The sequence below is a fragment of the Sorex araneus genome, chromosome 9, assembly GCF_027595985.1.
Source record: "Sorex araneus isolate mSorAra2 chromosome 9, mSorAra2.pri, whole genome shotgun sequence".
In the NCBI taxonomy this organism is placed as follows: Eukaryota; Metazoa; Chordata; class Mammalia; order Eulipotyphla; family Soricidae; genus Sorex; species Sorex araneus.
In genome coordinates, this window is record NC_073310.1 from 31426960 (window position 1) to 31447973 (window position 21014).

Sequence of the window (21014 nt, forward strand, 5' to 3'; positions counted from 1 at the left end):
TTAAACCTAAAAGCTTTGTAACTTTCCACATGGTGATTCAATAAAAGAATAAATTAAAAAAATAAATCAAGAAATTCCTCTCTTGGGGCTGGAGAGATAGCACAGTGGGTAGGGCATTTGCTTTGCACGTGGCCGACCCAGGTTCGATTTTCCCAGCATCCCATATGGTCCCCTGAGCACCGCCAGGGGTAATTTCTGAGTGCAGAGCTAGGAGTAACCCCTGTGCATTGCCGGGTGTGATCCAAAAAGAAAAAAAAAAATCATCTCTTAATGGCTTCCATTTCAGTGTAAGGAGCCAGATATGGTACTCTGACAAATATAATGAGTTTTCTAGAACTTTTGTGATATCTGTAGCTGTTTGAGTTAAACTTTACTGTATGTATTTGTGTGTGTTCCCAGAAAGAAATTTTAACTGCATAAATTTTATAGATCTTATTGGCTTTATTCAATAATTCATGTGTCAGGCAGCATCTAGTCTAACAGATGGAAAGGGTCTCTGAGGAACCATGCCAAATGAAATTCTATTCAATTCCATATGTGGTCAAGCCTGTCATCACTGTCATGACTTTTTAGGTAGAAAAGAGTAGGAGGAAGTCACACTGAGCAACGGATGTATTATATAGTAAACTTTTATGTATTCCATGTCAAGGAATGGCAAAGCCACTTTCTTTAGTAAATAATAGGGGCCTGGCAGACCTGACTAGAGCTTAGTAGGATATTCCTCACTCACTGTTTTAAGATTCCATTTCTAGGAGGGCCAGACTGATTTAATTGCCTTCATGTGGTTGGGTGGGACTGGCAAAAGTGACTGTTTTGAGGCTTGTTTTCTTTTAACAGTTTATTATGATTGCTGTGAACATCTGACCTTAAAATAGAGCATTTGAATTTCATAGATACATTTCATTTTATACATATATATTTACATACATGTATACATTTGTGGTTTTTGTTTTGGGGGCACACCAAACTGTTTGTAGGCCACTCTTCTAGCACTGTGTTCAGGGGGGCATACGTGGTGCTAGGGACTGAACCAGAATTGGCTGCGTTCAAGGCAAGTGCCTTACCCGTTGTACTATTACAGTCCCGATTTCAGGCCTATATTAGAGGACTCTCTCCAATCTCAAATGGCATCGGGCATAATTATGTAAGAAATTTGTCCACCTGTCTCAGAGAGCGTTATCTTCCATTTGTCTGTGACTATGCTGCTTTCAGTCCTGGACACTTGTAAGGTTGAACCTATAGTAAACTTTTATGTATTCCATGTCAAGGAAAGGCATTTCCTCACTTGTCTAATGCAGGTAACAAAGAAAAGTGATAGACAATGATGAAAGTGCATGTACCAGGTGTGCATGCCAAGTTCAGAGTACTGTTATTCTTTTCCTGGAATATGCTTGTGATATTATATATGAACTCATTCCCATTCCACACATCTTTCTGCTGGTAAAGTTGTGCCTGGCTCCCCATTCAAAATACACACACATTATTTGGGGGGGGGGGGGTATGGAGAGTTGGTGTGGACGACTTGGCAGTATTCAGGACTTACTCCTAGTTCTACTAAAGAACCACTGCTGAAGGGATCAGGGGACAATATGGAATGCCTGCCATTGAACCCTGGTCAGCTGCATGCATGGCAAGCATCTTTCCCTCTATACTAACACTTCAGCTCTTTCATTCATAGTATTTCGCACTCCTGGTGGAGAGGAAAAGGGTGTTGACCTAAGAATCTTGTGACTTTTTGCTGCCTCCCCCTTTGTATTCAGCAGGTCTGGAAAACCACGTTTGGGTGTATGACCAAAAGAGATAGACAGGTCAGGCAACTAGAAAGATAAGTTGGAGCGATTCCAGGGGCTGAAAATTTGAACTGTTGCTTGCTCTTCAGTAAGTGAAACTTTTCACTTTAATATGTAAGGGGTGTCTTGGTCCCTAAGAGTCATATTTATCTTATTGATAGAAAATTCAGACAGAGACTGCAGAATTTCCTTTACATCACAGTCTTCTCAACTATCACTGTAATTCAGTTATTTTTGGCTCCTAAAATTCCAACGGAAATTGATGCAATAAATTTATGGAAAAAAGGATAAAGAACTTGAATTGTGACATCATTATCATCATTAATTTTTTTGGACACAAAGACTTGCCTGCTTATGATTATTTTTTACCAGATTTAAAAAATCCTGTTTTGTCTGAGGCTCCTTAAGAGCTCACAATTTATTCATAAATAAATCATAGATGAGACTAAAAAATTTGAGAACATAGGGCACAATTATTGTTCTTTGGGAGTAGTGGGGAGTGAGAGACAGTGTCTGCTGGAAAGTTTTTCTTAAATTTCCCTCCGAAAATGTTTGAGAAAGTTTTGTGATATTTAAGCCTCTGACCAAAGCAATTAAGTATGCTGGATGTTTTCACTGAAGATTCAATAAAGGAGACAAAAAGGTAGGAATCTTTACAGGCAAGGGGTGGGAGAGTAGTCCATGGTGTGAAGTTTTTTAATAAAATGAATGTATTCTAGAGATCTACTATTACTGTCACTGTCACCCCGTCGCTCATTGATTTGATGGAGCATGCACCAGTAACGTCTCCATTGTGAGACTTGTTACTGTTTTTGGCATGTCCAATAAGCCACAGGTAGCTTGGCAGACTCTGCCATGCGAGCGAGATACTCTCGGTAGCTTGCCGGGCTCTCCGAGAGGGGCAGAGGAATCGAACCCGGGTCGGCTGCATGCAAGGCAAAAGCCCTACCCGCTGTGTTATCATTCTAGCCCTAGAGATCTACTATATATCAGAGATCTACTATACACTGCGGAATCTGTACGTATGTTGAATGCTTAAAATAGTTAAAATGTTGTTGCTAATATAGATCTCATGTTATTTTTCTTAACCATAATTGAAATATATATGCACACCATATATACATATATATACATATATACACATATATACATATATATACATATATACATATATATATAGGGCCAAAGCAATAGTACATTGGGGTGAGGTACATTTCTTGCATACAGCTGACCCAGGTTCGATTCCTGGTAGTGCATATGAACCCCCCCAAGTACCAACAGAAAATCATCCTTATGTGTAGAGTCAGGAGTAAGACCTGAGCACTACTCGGTGTGGCCCCAAAACAAAACAAAACAAAACAAAACAATCACACACCCTCTTTTTTTTTTTCAAAGAAAGAAGAAAACAGCATATAAGAAGGCTTTGTGTTATGCCCAAACTGAAAGGGAATGTCTCTAGTGAAACTGTAGTATGTTGACAGTTTACATTGTGCTGATTGATTCCCAGTGCTCAGAGTGATGGACCATTGTTTGGCATTGGTGCTGTGTTTAAAGTTGTGTGCTGACATGTTGTCTGTGGTTGAGATACCTTTATGAAAGTAAACCTTTAAATAGACTGAAACTGTCATCAGAGATGCTGGGGCTCTTTGTGTGTCTGTGTGCTTCAGTTTGAGATAGTAAGGCCTGATTACTGGCAGTGGTGAAGGGTCAGTGGTGTTGAATGTTGGGTGTTGACAGGTGCCCTAGTGTTTAGAAAGCATTTCCTGGAGCAAATGGCATAATCTGAGGTTCATCTACAAACTCTTCTGGGATCCCAAACTCCCTCAAGGTAAGACTAATTCTGAGTCTAGCTTGGTTTACTTATTCAGTTACATGCTTCTTAGGGGCACTGTCTCCTACGTGTGTCCTGTTCCTTTGGAATGGCTAAAGTCTGGGTGAGCTGTGCACCTCTGGTCTAATGATGATTCATAGAGTATGACCTTGACTCATAGAATAGGTAAAGAAACTGGTGGTGTTGGCCTAGAGTGTGAGCTGCAGGGGTTGGTGGAGGGTGTGGGGAGAAGGGGATGACTTGTGGCCGGTATCTCCACTGCATACTGACAAGGTTCACAGGTAACGGTACTGACAAGGTTCACAGATAACGGTACTGAACTCTGTTTTTGTGCCACAGAGAGATCTCATTATTTCAGAATGATTTTTATTTAGAAAAATTAGCCTTTGTATTCGATATGCCAAAATCAGTAACAACAAGTCTCACAATGGAGACGTGACTGGTGCCCGCTCGAGCAAATCAATGAACAGCGGGATGACAGTGACAGTGTGACAGTGACAGTGATAGCCTTTTCATATCCTGGCTATTTTAAGAAAAGACAAAACATGCAGCTTCATGCAATGTGGATGGAATTGTAGGGGATCATGTTAAATGAAATATGTCAAAGGATGAGGAATACTGGATGATCTCACTCATCTATGGAATTATAGAAAGTCAAAATGAGAGTATAGACAGCATTGAACAATGAAAAACCCCGGGCATGGGAATACAGAAGCAGTTACCAAATACTGGGGGCAGGGAATGTGGAAAAGTAGATAAAATAGACAAGAGGGAGAGTCAGTGGTGGAGTATCATTGACCCTTGGGAAAGGGTGGGGTGTAGTAATTTTTCATATTGATACCACGAACTTTAACACTATGGTCACTACTGTATATGTATCTATAAACTTACGCTTACTGTGGTGTTGAATTTTCCTGAATAGAGGAAGCCTGTCCTAACAGTCTGGAGAAACAGTGATTTTGATTTTTATGGAATAGTTTCATTGTTCTCAATGGGAAAAAAAAATATTTGCCTTACTTTCTCCAAACTTTCACTGGAAAAAAAAAAGCTGATGAACCTGCCTGTTAGGAACAAAGGAGTGCAAACCTGAGCTTCTGCAGAGCTAGCTGAGAGAGAGGTGCTTCCTCTCAGATGGCTCAGGGAGCAGGGGAGCACTTTACCTTCTCTGCCCTCTATATCACAGCTCACGGCCCCCGCGTTCTGCTGCTCCAGAGATGTTTGCTCTGCTGGAAGCGCACTAATTTATTTATTTTTTCTCTAAAGCCTAAACAAGGCCAAAGACAATAGCCAGTTGTCTCTCATAACCACCTGCTTGGTAGGAAATGAAGCAAAACTCTAGAGTCCCTATTGCCACTTGGAGAATTTGTGGTTTCCTTTCCTGTCAGTAAACAAAAGCATTGGCTGAAATAGTAGGGCATTAATTGTTTACAGGATGTTTGCTGTATCAGAGGAAGGAAAAGTGCCTTTTACATAGTTATGTTCATTGTGTGTGTGTGTGAGACATTGTGACATTATTTAAAGTGTCTACTGGAGAAGAGAGATCAGCTACAAATATGTAGTCACAAAGCGTGTTGTTTGATTAGTAGGACTTTTTAATGACTTACTTTGTGAATTAAAGCTGAGGATCTTAAAATGTGTCCATAGAAAATAATGTAGAAAATAGAAAACTTCTTTAGAGAACCAAATGGGTTCCCGATTTAAAAAAGAAAATCATACAAATTTATGTTTGCATAAACCGTTGTTGTTACTATTTATAGAGCACTTTTAGCACCTTGATACGTTAGATTGCCTTTTGGTAAATCAAGTACTTTTTCTGGATTGCCTGATTTATGAGGAATCTCCTCAGCCCAGACTCCAGGTCTCCTTCCTTCTTGTACCATCATCTCCTGGTTACGTTGGCTGCACAAGTCAGTGAGCATTTGCAAACTGGGAAAATGCTTGCTTGCATTTAAGAAATTAGTGAACATTGATTGAAACCATGAACTTAGATACCCAGTGATGAGTTCTTTTCTAATTAGGATAGGCAACAGTTTTTGTTGTTATTGGTGCTAGTATTAGTTTGAATTCAGAGCCTTGTACATGCTAAGTATCCATCCTACCACTGAGCTACAGTTCCTGGACCCAGAAAACTATTCTGATATGTTTTAATTTTTTTTAAATTAAAAAAAATTTTTTTGGGACCAGATCCAGTTGTGATCAGGGCTTAGTCCTGGCTCCGTGCCTAGGGATCACTCCTGCTAGTGCTTGAAGAACCGTATGTGTTGCCGGGGACCAAACCTGGGTTGGTCACATGCAAGGCAAACGCCTCATCAGGTCTATACAGCCCCTTTCTGATATATTTTTTAATCGTGGGGAGATGTACAGTCGGTCATTGGTATCTGTGGGTTCTGTGCTTGCAGATTTAGCCAGCTGCAGGTTGAGAATCCTTAGTAAGTTAGGCTTATAGTGTCATTTTGGAACCAAACACTTACAGACTTTTTTCTTTTTTAAAAAAAAAAATTTCCTTTTGTTTTGGGGTCATACATGGCTCTGCTCAAGGATCACTCCTGAGAGGGCTCTGGGGACATTATGGGGCACAGAGGATCTCACCGGGTTGGCAAGGCATGTGCTCTGCCCTCTGTACTCTCTGACTTTTTAAAAGAGCATTCTTCCCAGCAGTGCTCTGAGGGTCTGGGAGCTGACCCAGCAGTCAGAGCTGGATGGTTGTGTGCTCAGGCCCAGTGATGTAATTAAGCTAAGGCTTAATGGTGCCAGGGTCCACCGGGGCTGTCCCAGTAGTGCTCAAGGGCTGCACTCTCCTGCTAGTCTTGCACTTAACCCTTAGAGTCATCTCCCCTATCCTATGCTGTAGAGTTTTAGTTTCTTTTATTTCAATTTTGAAGCCACACCTGGTGGTGATCCCTCAGGGACTACTTGCAGATAGGTACTTGCAGCTTATTTCCAGTAGTGCTCAGGATGAATCATGCAGTGCCAGGGATAACCATCTATGTGCAAAGCATGTGCATCAGCCTTCATAGCTCTCTCCCTGACTTCTGCTTAGAGTTTTAGGCTCGAAATTGGCTATACTGGCTGCGCAAGGTTTCCTAATGAGAGTTTCTTTCCCAGGGTACCAGGAAGATAGCTTACAGGGTTGAACTGCTCAGAGCAGGACTCTCGTTTGATTCCCAGAAGCCAGGACTCCCCAACCAAGAGCCTCCAGGTGTGACGCTGATGGCTCCCACAGCGTGTTCCCCCTTTGACTTTTGTAGGGAGCAGAATGTAGGCAGTGACCAGGATTTACAGAGGCAGCGAAGATGTGATTTCATCCGAGGGGCACACGGCACGTGCTTGCAGTGTGAAGTAGGAGTGTGGGCCCTGGTGTGTTTTGATCTGATTTCATGTCAGGTTATCATCACGACTTGGATGCTGATGCTGATGAAAGGATTATGGTCTTAGAAGCCAGTCTGACTTGAATTTATCCCTTGCTCAGTGGGGTTGCTGATTCTCTGTGAGCTAATTCCCAATCTCTTAGAAGAGTAGTCTCCTGATCAGGGGAGTGGGGATGGGGGAGAAGGGGGCAGAAAAGGCTGATTTTTTAAAAAAAATTATCACCATGAGGTGCAGTTAAGGTTGATTTTTTTTTCCAGTTGATTGTGAATTTGGAAATAACATGTATGGTATTTAGCTGAGTACTTGATATATAGTCAGTGCTACACACCTAACAATAACCACTGTCACTGTCACTGTCATCCCATTGCTCATTGATTTGTTCAAGTGGGCACCAGTAATGCCTCTCATTGTGAGACTTATTTATTACTGTTTTTAGCATATCCAATACACCACGGGTAGCTTGCCAGGCTCTGCTGTGCAGGCGCGATACTCTCGGTAGCTTGACGGGCTCTCCGAGAAGGGCCGAGGAATTGAACCTGGATCGGCTGCGTAAAAGGCGAACACCCAACTGCTGTGCTATCGATCTAACAATAACCATTACTACTATTAACAGTTGATATATTTTACAGTTTGTTTAGTATCAAACAGATACCAGGAGCATCACTTCTTAAGATTTTGGTCTTGACTCTTGACATTCTTAAAATTTATTGTAGATCAGGGACTGGAAGATAATAGCATGGATGGGAAATTCCCTTGTACACGGATAACCTAGGGTCGAATCCTGGCATACTGTATGGCCCGCCGAGCTCTGCTAGGAGTGATCTCTGAGTGAAGAGAGAGTGTGACACAAAATCCAAAATAAACAAAAGGAAAAATATCTGTTTTGGGTTGGAGAGATAGTACAGTACGTAGGTACTTGCCTTGAACAGGGTTGATAAATGGCCAGGCCATTTAACAGTCCATGATCCTTTGACCATAGCCAGGAGTCATTTGCCTTCTGAGCACAGAGCCAGGAGTAAGACCTGAGCACTGCCACATGTAGCTTCCCCAAACCCCAAACAGAACAAAACAAATTATTGTGGATGGCCAAAATTTTTATCCTTACTTTTATTCTATTTAAAATATTAAAATTAGGCTGGAGCGCTAGCACAGTGGGTAGGGCATTTTTCTTGCACGCGGCCGACCTGGGTTCGATTCCCAGCATCCTATATGATCCCCTGAGCACTGCTGGGACTAATTTCTGAGTGCAGAGCCAGGAGTAACACTTGTGCATTGCCGGGTGTGACCCCCCCCAAAAGAAATAAAATATTAGAATTAAAGCTGAGAATATAATAAAAAAATATTTATTTAAAATCTCAGTAAACCTTTTATATTAAAAATAGAATGTTTTATGAAAATAACTATTTTACAATAGAAAAATATATTTAGAAAGCAAGATTACATTGCTCTAGATTTTTGTCCAATCTCATTAACGTCTAGTTTGAGAAAATATAAATCTCATGGGACTGGAGTGATATGACAGTGATATGTTAGCGGCATGTAAGGTGCAACTAACCTGAGTTCCATCCCCAGCATTGTGCCTGGTCCCCCTAGGCACTGCTTACAGTGAGCACAGAGCCAAGAGTATGTTCTGAGCACAGCTAGGCGTGGCCCCAAAATAAAAATAAAAACCAAAGAACAAGAAAATAAACAAAAAAATTCTAAGCTTGTAACTTTGGCACCATGCCTTGTTACTCCACCTCTGGAAGACTCCATTGTGTACTGGTGAGCAGAGGAGGAAGGCCAGTGTCATGTTACTGACGTGGCTGTGAATATATATATATATATATATATATACATATATATATACACACACATATACACACACACACACACACATATATATATATATATATATATATATATATACAGACACATATATATATATTAACCTGGTGAACCTTCAAAGGTCTTTTTAGTAGATTCCAATAATAAAATACTCCAGGACCACTTGTACTTTGGAAAATTGATGACCAGGAATTGTTCTTTGTCTAAACTGAAAATTTCTCCTCTTGCAGGTTTTTGCTCTTGGTTGTGCAAGCTGGTGCCTGCTGTTTCCCTGCTGAGGTAAGCCTGCCACAGAGGCCAGAGTCACAGAGTTATCCTCACCCCCAAATAAACTTCTTAGATGGAGTTTTTCTTGGATGATGTTCAGCTGGTGCTGCCGGGGGCCCCAAATGCCACCTTTTAAAAGCTTTTAAAAAGACAGACCTCGAAGCTCTCCCTCACCTGAACATATTCACAAATGTTGCATTATCTATAACATTATCCGTAGCAAGGTATAAGTTAGGTTCACAAAAAAGCCGTCAGAAGGAACCATTCGGGACACATTCTGCCTGTGAATCGTCCACCCTGGCATATCAAATATCAAAAGTGAATTGTCAGCTCTCATTTTCTGACTCTGCCTCTATCTGTATTTTTTCCTCTTCTTCCTCCCACCTTACTATCATTAACCATGAGTTAAATATGTCATGATGCTTTATACTCCATACCCTTCAGTTTTATAACCTAAACATAGGGATGTCCACTTCATTAACAATCGTTGAATAATGTCTTTTAATATTTGCACATCATAACTGACTCAACATCCCCATTGTTACTTGCATTCCAGTATTGTTATGACCCTCTAGTCATCGTCCTCCTCTACATGGGGTCCTGCCTAGGGTCAATTCTCGCATTTTATTCATGACCGTTTTGTCATTTATGTTTGGCACGTTTATGAATCTGTCATGAAAATGTTTTAAGAGGCTAAGCTCTTTGGTAGTGTCAGACTTGACACTAATGAGGGAATAAATTATCATCACATGTTGTCTTATTACCAATTGCAGACAATTACGATATATATGTGTGGAATGGTGAAATTGCAACTGTTTGGAAACAGAAGGATCTAGACAAACACAGTACAGAGACTCTCATCAGAAAAACAAAACTTATGTTTTCTTTTATTTATTTTTATTTTTTAATTTTTTTTGCTTTTTGGGTCACACCCAGCGATGCTCAGGGGTTACTCCTGGCTTTGCACTCAGGAATTACTCCTGGCAGTGCTTGGGGGACCATATGGGATGCTGGGGATCAAACCCGGGTCGGCCATGTGCAAGGCAAACGCCCTACCCGCTGTGCTATCACTCCGGCCCCTTATGTTTGCATTTAAAGATGACTTCAAAGACTTAGTTGAATAACAGACGTTTGAAATGGAGTAATACCTGTTGTGGAAATTGTAGAGGATGATACTTTATATTGCAATGTAATGATGAGCTTTAATATGTAAAGGACATTATTTAACATTTATATATAAACCTTGAATATATAAAGGACATTATTTAACGATTGTTAACTAAGTGGACATCCCTATTTTTAGCTTGGGTTTATTTTGAGGAAAGCTGTGTAGCTGAATATATTCTTCCTGGCTCCTCAGGTGTTGCTGAAGTCTAGTGATAACTTTGTTCTGTAACTAGCTTCTGACCAACTGAGGGGAATACGCTTCCAACTGTGGGGTGCCTGGTGTTGCTGGATGAGCTCTAATTATGCTCCGTGTCTGACTGTATCTTTGTTTTTTACTGTGGGGAATAAGCTGCTACCTAGAACGAGCCATTTCTGAGCTTACTATAGTTAGGTTTATGTAGCAGCTGGACCTAAAGAATTAGATTGACTTCTTTCTGGTTAATTTTGATAAGTAAAGTTATAGAGATAGAAAAAAATGAGACTCTACTTTTGTGGTACATGCTCGTGATTTTAAGCATACTTCATTTTGTCAAAATTAAGGTCTTTAGTTTTTATGTTAATATAGGTATGTTCAGGTCAGGCAAGAGAAATATAAAAAAGGAGATTATAAAAATACAAAATCACTGTATCACTGTCTGTCTGTCATCCCATTGCTCATCGATTTGCTTGAGCGGGCACCAATATAAAAACTATACCCTTATAATCTTACTCCTCAAAGGCAGTTATGATAGACCTTTTAAAAAATATATGCATATTTAAGATAAACCAGAAAACAAAACAGCTTATTAAATACATACTATTTTCTCAGCTGCCTTTTCAACACTTTAATGTGTTATGGATATTTTTCATTGTAAACATTTTGGTGGTTTCCATTTACTTTTCGTCTTTGACTGTCCCCATCTTTCTTCTGAACCCCTCTTCATTCTTTTGAATACTTTCATATTCTGGGCTGCTTTTCATTGTGTAGATGTACTATAATTTATTTTGCTTGTTCCTGCTGAAGAAAGAACATTTCGATGCCTATCTAAGTAGTTTACTACTCTCCTTTTCTTTGGTTCTTTATTTAATAATCACTTATATGTAAAGAATGCATTGTTTCAAATATATAAATTTTGTAATGGTATCTGAAATCAGAAAATAATATACTGTTTAATTGCTAGCTTGTTGCATATTCCTAAATGTATGATTTTTTTCTATCAGTGTCTTTATTTTGCCCATTAGAGAACTTAGGATTTATTTACCTATTATAAGGCTTTAGAAGCTTGTTTGTCAGAGGACTGGGAGACTTGTCCTATGGGAAAAATCAGTTATTACATTAGGTAATTAGATAGTTACTAAGGAAAACTGGCATTGAACTCCAAATTCTTGTCCTTAAAAAGATGAATAGAATTTTTAGATAATACTGTAATGTGGAAGTGCTTGGGCATTTTCCTATGAGAAGTATTGTTTTGTTCTTGGAATATCTTTTTGCTCTTTTCTCTACTCATGAGGCTTTATATTTAAGGGGTTAATATTTGGGGAATCAAAGTAAATATTGGAAGAGGGTTGGTAGGATTTCTTTGATTCTATATCTTATTCTTCTTGGCCAGTTATATAAGGCTACTAGGTTTCTAGAACTTCTAGACTGGCCACCAATTATCTCCATTTATTTACAAGTGTTCTCAGACTATGATATGTTTCTCATGGTTTTGCCAAAGCTTAGTATGCTATAGACACGTTTGACACATAAGAGTGGATAAGTGAATACACTTGGGCACGTATACTTTGGGCATTTTATTAAGAGTAAAAACTGTGGCTAGAGAGATAGGTAGGCTTGCTTTCTTTCTTTCTTTCTTTCTTTCTTTCTTTCTTTCTTTCTTTCTTTCTTTCTTTCTTTCTTTCTTTCTTTCTTTCTTTCTTCTTCCTTCCTTCCTTCCTTCCTTCCTTCCTTCCTTCCTTCCTTCCTTCCTTCCTTCTTTCTTTCTTTCTTTCTTTCTTTCTTTCTTTCTTTCTTTCTTTCTTTCTTTCTTTCTTTCTTTCTTTCTTTCTCTTTCTTTCTTTCTTTCTTTCTTTCTTTCTTTCTTTCTTTCTTTCTTTCTTTCTTTCTTTCTTATTTCTTTCTTTTTATTCTTTCCTTCTTTCTTTCTTTCTTTCTTTCTTTCTTTCTTTCTTTCTTTCTTTCTTTCTTTCTTTCTTTCTTTCTTTCTTTCTTTCTTTCTTTCTTTCTTTCTTCCTTCCTTCCTTATTTCTTTCTTTTTATTCTTTCTTTCTTTCTTTCTTTCTTTCTTTCTTTCTTTCTTTCTTTCTTTCTTTCTTTCTTTCTTTCTTTCTTTCTTTCTTTCTTTCTTTCTTTCTCATTGGTGGATTTTCATAATGTAGGGTGTGAGATTTTGTTGAGCTCTCAAAGGCTAAGAATAGTCCTGACTTGGGCCACTTTGTCCTCTTGCAATTTTGCTAGTGTTTTTACTTCTTTACCTCAAACCCAGGTGAGATCTTTGTTTCTGTGGCACTTGAACAGATCATTTGATCAAAATCACTGTTCCTGAATTTGATAGATCCAGTAGTAGGATTTTGGGGAATTGAATCCATTTTACTTATCAGAATGAACAAACAAAACCAAGTGATTTATACTGGATTCCCCCCCCCCCCCCACACACCCCTTGTGGCAGGCTTGAAACTCTGGTCCTTTGCATGCAAGTTATACATTTTCCTGCTGAGCTACATTTCTGAGCCTCCTTCTTACCTTCCTTTCTTGTGTGGGGGTGTAATTTGGGGCCACACACACTAGTGCCCAGGGGCTGCTCTTGGCTCTGTGCTCAAGAGACCATATGCCATGTGAAGGATTTAATTGGGGCCAATGCATTAAAGTTTGCACCCTTGTAGTATTTCCTGAAACTTGGAATTATTTTTCTTAATTGACAAGGTAAAGTGCACTTAATCGACAAGGTAAAGTAACTTGGATGTCCTCATTTTTTATAATTTCTGTTCTTACCACTAGGTTCTAATTGAAAGGAACTTTGCTTTATTCTAATTTTATTACAAATAATTTTCCCCAAATGTGACCCTGAATAACTTGAACAGAGGGACAGTATGAGTGAATTTACAGATACTTGATCACATTTGCAATATGTTTGCAGACCATTTCTTCCTCCTCCCAATTATCATTGTACATCATTGCAGATTTGTTTGCTTGCTATTTACTACGTGGTAGATAATCTTCTAGTATATCACTTGATCTCATTTAATCTCCGAATAGTGCTTTGAAGTATGTTACTATTCCTATTTTAAAATTAAGAGCATAGAGCCCTAGGAAGGGGAAATGTTTTGTTCAAGGTCACATACTTAATCAGTTATGCAACGAGGAAGACTGGCTGCTGGAGCTCATCCATAGCATGCCCATGGAGAGGTGAATTATGGAGATGGTTCGGGTATCTTTAGTTTTGTCTTCAAGAAATTTCAATATTTGGGGCTGAAGCAATAGAACAGCAGGTAGGGTGTTTGCTTGCATGCAGCTGACCCGGGTTAGATTTCCAGCATCCCATATGGTCCCCTGAGCACTGCCAGGGGTAATTCCTGAGTGTAGAGCCAGGAGTAACCCCTGTGCATCACTGGGTATGACCCAAAAAGGAAAAAGAAAAAAGAAATTTCAGTATTTGATCATATCTCTGCACTATAGAAGAAAAAAGTTATATATTTATATCTTTCTATCATGTGTTGATTATCCATAAATAGAAAAAATACTTTTATGATGTAAATTCAGATAAAAGCTAATAAAAATTGAAACTACACTAGAAAAATCACTGTCACTGTCATTCCATTGCTCATCGATTTGCTCAAGCGGGCACCAGTAATGTCTCCATTGTGAGACTTGTTACTGTTTTTGGCATATAAAGTACGCCATGGGTAGCTTGCCAGGCTCTGCCGTGCGGGTGAGATACTCTCGGTAGCTTGCCAGGCTCTCCGAGAGGGGTGGAGGAATCGAACCCGGGTCAGTCAACATGCAAGGCAAAGGCCCTATCTGCTGTGCTATCGCTCCAGCCCCACTAGAATAATATGAATGAGTTATTATATTCCCTGATATTTCAGTGATAGTTGAATGAAAGATGTTTCTAAGACCTTCTGGAGAGTCTGTAGCATCTCAGAACACACTCTCAGAACACACCTGAGTGTAACGAAGGCTAAATCTTTTCCTCATTAGTTGAATCATTTTCTTAAATGATTTAGTTTAAATATTTCTGCTTGACTCTGAAAGATAAGTATGACTGATGTGACAGTCAGAATTTTAGGAATCATCATGATAAAATGTTTGTAAGTGCTTCATGGTGATCCTATTAGAAAAAATAAGGGTACTGTGTCTTGCAGTTGTAGTTCTGTATATTTTCTTTGCAGAATGCTGCTAATACTGTTATTAGTTAATAAACCTGAAAACGAACAGAGCTTTTTTCCAGAACACATTGTAATTTTGTATGCTAAAATATCAGTAGGGTTTGTTTTCTTTTCTAATTTTTTTTAAGCATTTCTCTTTGGAGCAAGTGTTTGTGGAAGATTTCCTAAAGAAAACATCAGTGAGGAACAATCTAAATAGTATTAAGATTTTGATCCTAAACTAAAATAATTTTTTCTCAATGAATTTGGACTGGAGCGATAGCACAGCAGGTAGGGCGTTTGCCTTGCACGCAGCCGACCCAGGTTCAAGTCCTCCATCCCTCTTGGAGATCCCAGCAAGCTATCAGGAGTATGCCCGTACAGCAGAGTCTGGCAAGCTACCTGTGGCATATTTGATATGCCAAAAACAGTAGCAACTAGTCTTACAAAGGAGATGTTTCTGGTGCCCGCTCGAGCAAATCGATGAACAACGGGACAACAGTTCTACAGTGCTCAATGAACTTAACCTTCCTTCATCATTAGCAGTGTCTCTAATAGCAACTAATTGGAAGCTATTTTGAGAGTTGTTCTACACTCGGAATCCTCCTGTTTCAGACTTTTCAGTAGTCTAAGAGGTAGATGGCTCTTAGATTCTTTGGACCTCTTCACACCTCAAAGCACTATAGAAATAAAGGCAAGGCAGACAGACTCCATTCATAGGGTTGTTTATTAAGCTAGAGACAGGAGTGAAGAGTCTCCATTATAGTGAAAATACTGTTTTTATTGTGGGGTGGGGCACACCCAGTGATGCTCAGAGGTTACTCCTGGCTCTGCACTTTGGAATTACTCCTGGTGGGCTTAGGGAACCATATGGGATGCTGGTGATTGAACCTGGGTCAAGCCATGTACAATGCAAACTCCCTATCCACTGTGCTATTGCTCTGACCCAGAAAATAGTGTTTTTGTGTTTAATTACCTACTTTGATTCTTGTGTAAAACACAAAAATAAAAAGAAAGGGCGCGCAGGCGGCGAGGCAGTCGAAGGAAGGAAGAAGGCCAAACTGGTTGCTTGATCGGTTTATTTCATGCCCATCTCCATTCTCCTCTGATTCTCCTCCTGCTTCTTTCTCCCCCATCCTACTTCATTCTCTCTCTCTCTGCCTCTCTCCCAGCTCTCGGTCTCTCTCTCGATCTGTGGATCTGGCCCCCGTGGATCTGGCCCCCATGGATCTCGCCCCGTGGATCTGGCCCCGTGGATCTGGCCCCCGACCCACTCTTACAGCCTCGTTAAATCTCCACAGCATGAGGGGGTTGGGGCATACACATAGGTGTGGTCAGCAATAGGGTAAGGTTCTTTTCCCTCAGGGGATGCTTCTCCTAGGACTTAATTCTCTATCAGCAGGAGGATCCACCCAAGGGCAGAGTCCCATGAATGTGTTTCTCTTCTCCTCAGCCAGCAAACATATAAGAATTCATAATATTAATCATTCTGTATGGACACAATAAGAGATGCATTAAAGCTTATAGAATTGCTCTCCTGGGGCCATCTCAATCTCAGACTACAGTGCTCAGGCCAGATCAGTCTTTCCTATCCCTGGCAGGGTCCCAGTCTCATAATTACTATTGGATCATGACAGCATTTGTCTATGATCAAGCTCTTAACTTATAGTTAAGAATTAGGCACTTTGGCCAGGCCCATCTCGATGCCAGGGTAGCACATAACTCACCGCTTGCCCTGGATCCTTCCTGTCCCACGTCGGGGACCCTACTTTGGGGTGCTAGGAACTGAGGGCAACTGAGGCTTAAGTGGAGAAAGCAGATGCCCAGAAGGGAATAATATTCGAGGCCAATTAAGTCTTAAGTTATAAAAACATAATATTGTCTTCTTGTGTCTATACAAAAAAGACATAGCTTTAAAGTAAATTATTCAAAAGGCATAAAGAGGAGAGAAAGGCAATGTTATAATATTCAGTGTCCTAGGAAGTTCTGACCTTACCAATTAACAGAGTTTGATTAAGGGAAGAGCAGATAAACTGATAGAAATGGTTACAGATAAACAAAGGAATGGGAGTGACTCGGGAGCACTTTGATGGGTGTGACTGATAAACCTAAGCTCCTAGTGGCAAGGGGGAAAGGACAAACCAATGATATCCAACAGATTCTCTCATCTGTTCGGTACTTTGATAATAATAGACTCAAAGTCTGAGCGCTTTCTATGTCTGTGAACTCTTGGCAAATATTCTTTTCTTTAGTGTGAAGAGGTGCTTTGCTGTCTTCCCTGTCCTGCAGATGCAGGCAGTCAAGGACAAGCTGGATGCTCAAAGGGGCTTGTGTAAGTGTCTGGGCTACAACTCAGGCTTCAGGAAGTACATCCTAGTGAGGACTCCTCTTCATGAGCCTGATTGGCTCCCATGTATTGGCAGAAAAACATCTGGCAAATGAATTTTGTGGGGGGTAGTATGATTTACTGAGAAGAACACAAAAGAGCTTTCATGTTGAAAACAGAATTACACAGGATTTATCATCCAGTTTGCCAGATTATTAAGTTTTAATCCAACCTTTGGGGCCTTACGGAGTACTTTTCATATGCCTCTGTTTTGCTCTTGGCACAACGGAAATAGTACTTGATCCTGAGATTTTTAATCTGAATAATGTGAGTCAATGCTGGTTATAGATGATCTAGTTATTTTAGTTCCTTTTGGTTTTATATAAAAATTGATTAAGTGGTTTGTGAGACACCCACTTATTAATTCTTCCACCTACGTTTGTTGTCACCACATTAATCATTGATGGTTCATGGTAGAATCTCTTATTTTGGTGGGGGGTGGGGGGACGTCCCCACACTGTGGGACGTGCTTGGGGTAACATGTGGTGCTGGAGTTCAAAGTCAGAACTCCCACATGCAAAATTTGTGGTTCAGCCATATGAGCCCCTCTCTCCAACCTGAGAACCTCTCTTTTATACACACGTGGAGAAAAGTAAAAGTAGAAGCCAAGTTACAGTTGGGAATCACAAATTAGGTTTTAATGATCCATTTCCTTATGATTTTTATCAGACTTATTTGGTAGCTAGTATACCATGGTTTTTATTCTGTCCTGTAGTTTCTAGAAGAGTCGTTTTGTAGTCTTTTGGTGACCTGTCATTTGCATGCTTGACACTTCTGCCTTCTAGGTGGGTTTGTTGTTGTTGTTGTTGTTGTTGTTGTTGTTGTTCTCTGTATCTCTTTAGGCCTGGCCTGTGAAACCTGACTTGCCTTAGAAGCCTTTGTTGTTTTAAACAGTGGCTCTAGTCCTGGCTATCCGTCTCAATCACTGTGAAGTTTTTTAAAAATACCGCTGTCTGATTGATGTTCAGAACTAATGTTTTAAAAATGAATTTGAAACAGGATTTAAATCTATATTAAAAGAAGGTCTCCAGTGCAGTGAAGGCTGAGAACTCTCCGTTAGTGTATGGGGAACCTAAAAAAGGCTATGATCCATAATTATTATAAAATAGTCATCACTGTCATGCCTGTATCAGTAAGGGGGAGTCCTCTTAAAAGTGGGAGTGAACACTGTAGAAACGTGGCACTTTTCTCCTGTCCCCCACCTCTCATCATGTTGCTTCCCCATCACCCCCCCCCGCCCTCTTTTCTGTGCAGGCCATAGGGGCAAAAGTAGTTTGCTGTGCATTCAGACAAGGCAAAGAACCTGGACAAATTCAGAGAGGAGAACCTAGGGGCTTAGGTGCAGCCTTTGAATGCATTTTAGAGTCTCAGTTCCTTTGTCTATTGTTTGGTAGTTGAGTACGTGGAAATTATTCTTCAGTGTGACTTGCTTGCTGCACCACACTATTTTTAGGAACTAATCCACACAATAGGGTTATAAAAAGGCTATTGAACCTTTGGAGGCTGCTGGGTTTTGTCTGACAGGGGCTGAGTTACAAGTAGGCCCTCCTGCTTCATAGTTAAAGCATGGAGGATTTGTGTGTATGTGTGTGACTTATTTCTTCTTTAGAAAGCCTCTGAATAGCTTCAAAATACAGTGGTTTGGCAATGTGACAGGTGATGCCAGATGTCTCTGGAGCCTTCCTCCCATGTCCCTGCTCTCTAGACACGGCTTTGCAGGTGTTTGTTAGCTTGCTAATTTTTATTTCGTCTTGTTTTCTCTTTAAAATGTGCTAAAATATGCATAGTTAGTAGTGCTGAGGGAAAAAGAAATGAACATGTGAGGAGGCATTTTATTTTTCTTGAATCTCTGCCTTCTCTCTAAAAAGATGTGTTTCCTCCACCGAGGGGATTCCCTTGCCCAGGTCTGCTGGCAATCAAGCAGATTAAACAGAAAGTCAGTGCTCACTGTTATTTCAAGTTTGTTCTTTAAATGGCCATCAGATCTCTCCTGGGGTCTAAGCCATTGTCCAAACTATGCATCAATCCATTAGGAGACCAAAATGTAAGGTTGCTAACAGTTGCAATGAAAAAACAGCCTCTCATGGAAAACAGTGTGATGCCCTTAATGTGTCCACATGATAAATTGGGTGTTATTTATGATTCTTTGCTTCCTTTACCTCCCTCCACTAAAATGCCATAGTAGGCAATGTCTTAGAATTATCACTATATAGCTTTGACTTTTCGCAGTACTAATCTTGAGAAAGATCATTACCAAACTAATTTTCAACCAGGCAATTAGCCAAATCAAGATTTTCTTTAGCAGTGCTTCGTGAGAGGATGGATTCTAAGTTTTCCTTGATGACTTTTTATGATTAATACTAACAATAGTGCCTTCTTTCTCTTGGTATTAAAAATTTATAGTTCTCCTTGGCATTTAAAACATGTACTTTGGGGATTGGAGAGATAGTACAGTGTAAAGGGCCTTTGCCTTGCATGTGGCCAACCGGGTTTGATCTCTGGAGCCCCATATGGTACTGATCTAAGAATAAAAAATCAAGAATGGTCAAACAAAATATTGGAATAGTGTTTTTTTTTTTTTCACTTTAAACGGAGGCTGGGAGAAAGTGCAGAGGGTAGAGCGCTTGCCTTGCACCTGGCTGACCCAGGTTCAATCCCTGGAACCACATATGGTCCTCTGACCACAGCTAGGAGTGCTAGGAGTGATCCCTGAATGCAGAGCCAGGTGTGCCCCCAAAGCCACGTTAAATAAATAAAGTGAAAGTAGCTTTCTTTATGATTCACTATCAACAAATGTTGAATTTGTACACCTATCTTTTATGATCCTGTTCCCATTGAGAAAATAAATTTCTATTTCTGGGTGATTGGATCAGTGAGCCATCCTACCCCAGGCCTGCCCCTCTTCTTGTGTCTCCCATTTTTACATCAGCAGGCTGGAGAAATAGTAATGGGGTTAAGGCTCTTATCTTGCCCACCGTTGACATAGGTTTGGTCCCCTGAGCATTGCCAGCAGTGATCCTTGAGCAGAGGCAGAAATAATTCCTGAGCTCTATCAGGTGTGCCCCCCAAACCATTTTTACATCAGCCAGAAGCACAGCTTGCTGAAAAGCTGAAAGTAGATGGAAAAATTTCTTGTATCTGGAAATTTATACCTATTTAAGGGGACCTAGGGGGTTCTCATTTGATCAGAAAGCTGATTCGAAAAAGCATTTGAATTAAATTTTATGATCCATGGGTTTTCTTGATGATCCATGAGGCACATGGTTGGGGTGAACAGAACATTTCCAAATGTTTTTATTTGTTAATAAACAACAAATGACAAATTTAATGATTTCTTATAGATTGGTTGGTCTTGGGATATGAATTGGGGTGGGAGCTGGTAAAGCCGCCCTGTCCCAATCATTCAACCAATGATCAGGAAGTAGAATTACTGACTACACAATTACCACCATTGTTGTGGCAAGAGCATAAAAAAAAAAAGAGCAACATAAACTAATGCTAAATTCTTTGCAGCCTGTATAGCACCAGCCAAGGGAATTCTGTTCTGAGTTAATTGTTTTTGTGGTTTCTTAAAGTCTTACTATACTTTGTTTAATAGTGATAACAGATTGGGCAGGGATAAAAGTCTAAGAATGAATTTCGGGTTGGGAGGACCAACAGGAAGGAAATTTGTTTTCAGACTTTGTTTGCTGACATGTAGCTATTACCCTTCCTGAATGGCAGAACCTTTATTTCCCTGATGAGGAGATATAGCCAACTTATATCTGCATTTGAACTAACAGTAGAAACATCCTACCTCACTCTAACAATAGAGCCATTTCCTGATTTAAAGTCATATACACAGATCTTTATTTACTGAAAAACTGAAGGATATTTATATTTGTATCCACTTTATAAAGGTATCCCCTTTAAAAGTAATGTATACTCTACAGAGATAAAGCTTTTAGTTGAATTTTTGTCTATTTTCCCCTCCCTATAGTAGTTATGTCTTTGTGTCCATTTGTGTTGTGTCATATGCTCATGAATATGTTCA

The 21014-nt window shown here is 39.9% G+C and overlaps 1 protein-coding gene across 6 annotated transcripts in view; it reads left to right on the forward strand.

The window, feature by feature from the left end:
• Nucleotides 1-21014, forward strand: part of SIPA1L2 (signal induced proliferation associated 1 like 2) — a 268964-nt gene that overhangs the window by 52673 nt on the left and 195277 nt on the right. For 5 of the 6 annotated variants that reach the window (XM_055146847.1, XM_055146849.1, XM_055146850.1 and 2 more), the window contains exon 2: nucleotides 9048-9096. The exons of the other annotated variant lie outside the window; for it this stretch is intronic. The gene's annotated coding sequence lies outside the window, so the exon portion shown is untranslated. The remainder of the gene's footprint in view (nucleotides 1-9047; nucleotides 9097-21014) is intronic. 6 annotated transcript variants of the gene reach the window in all.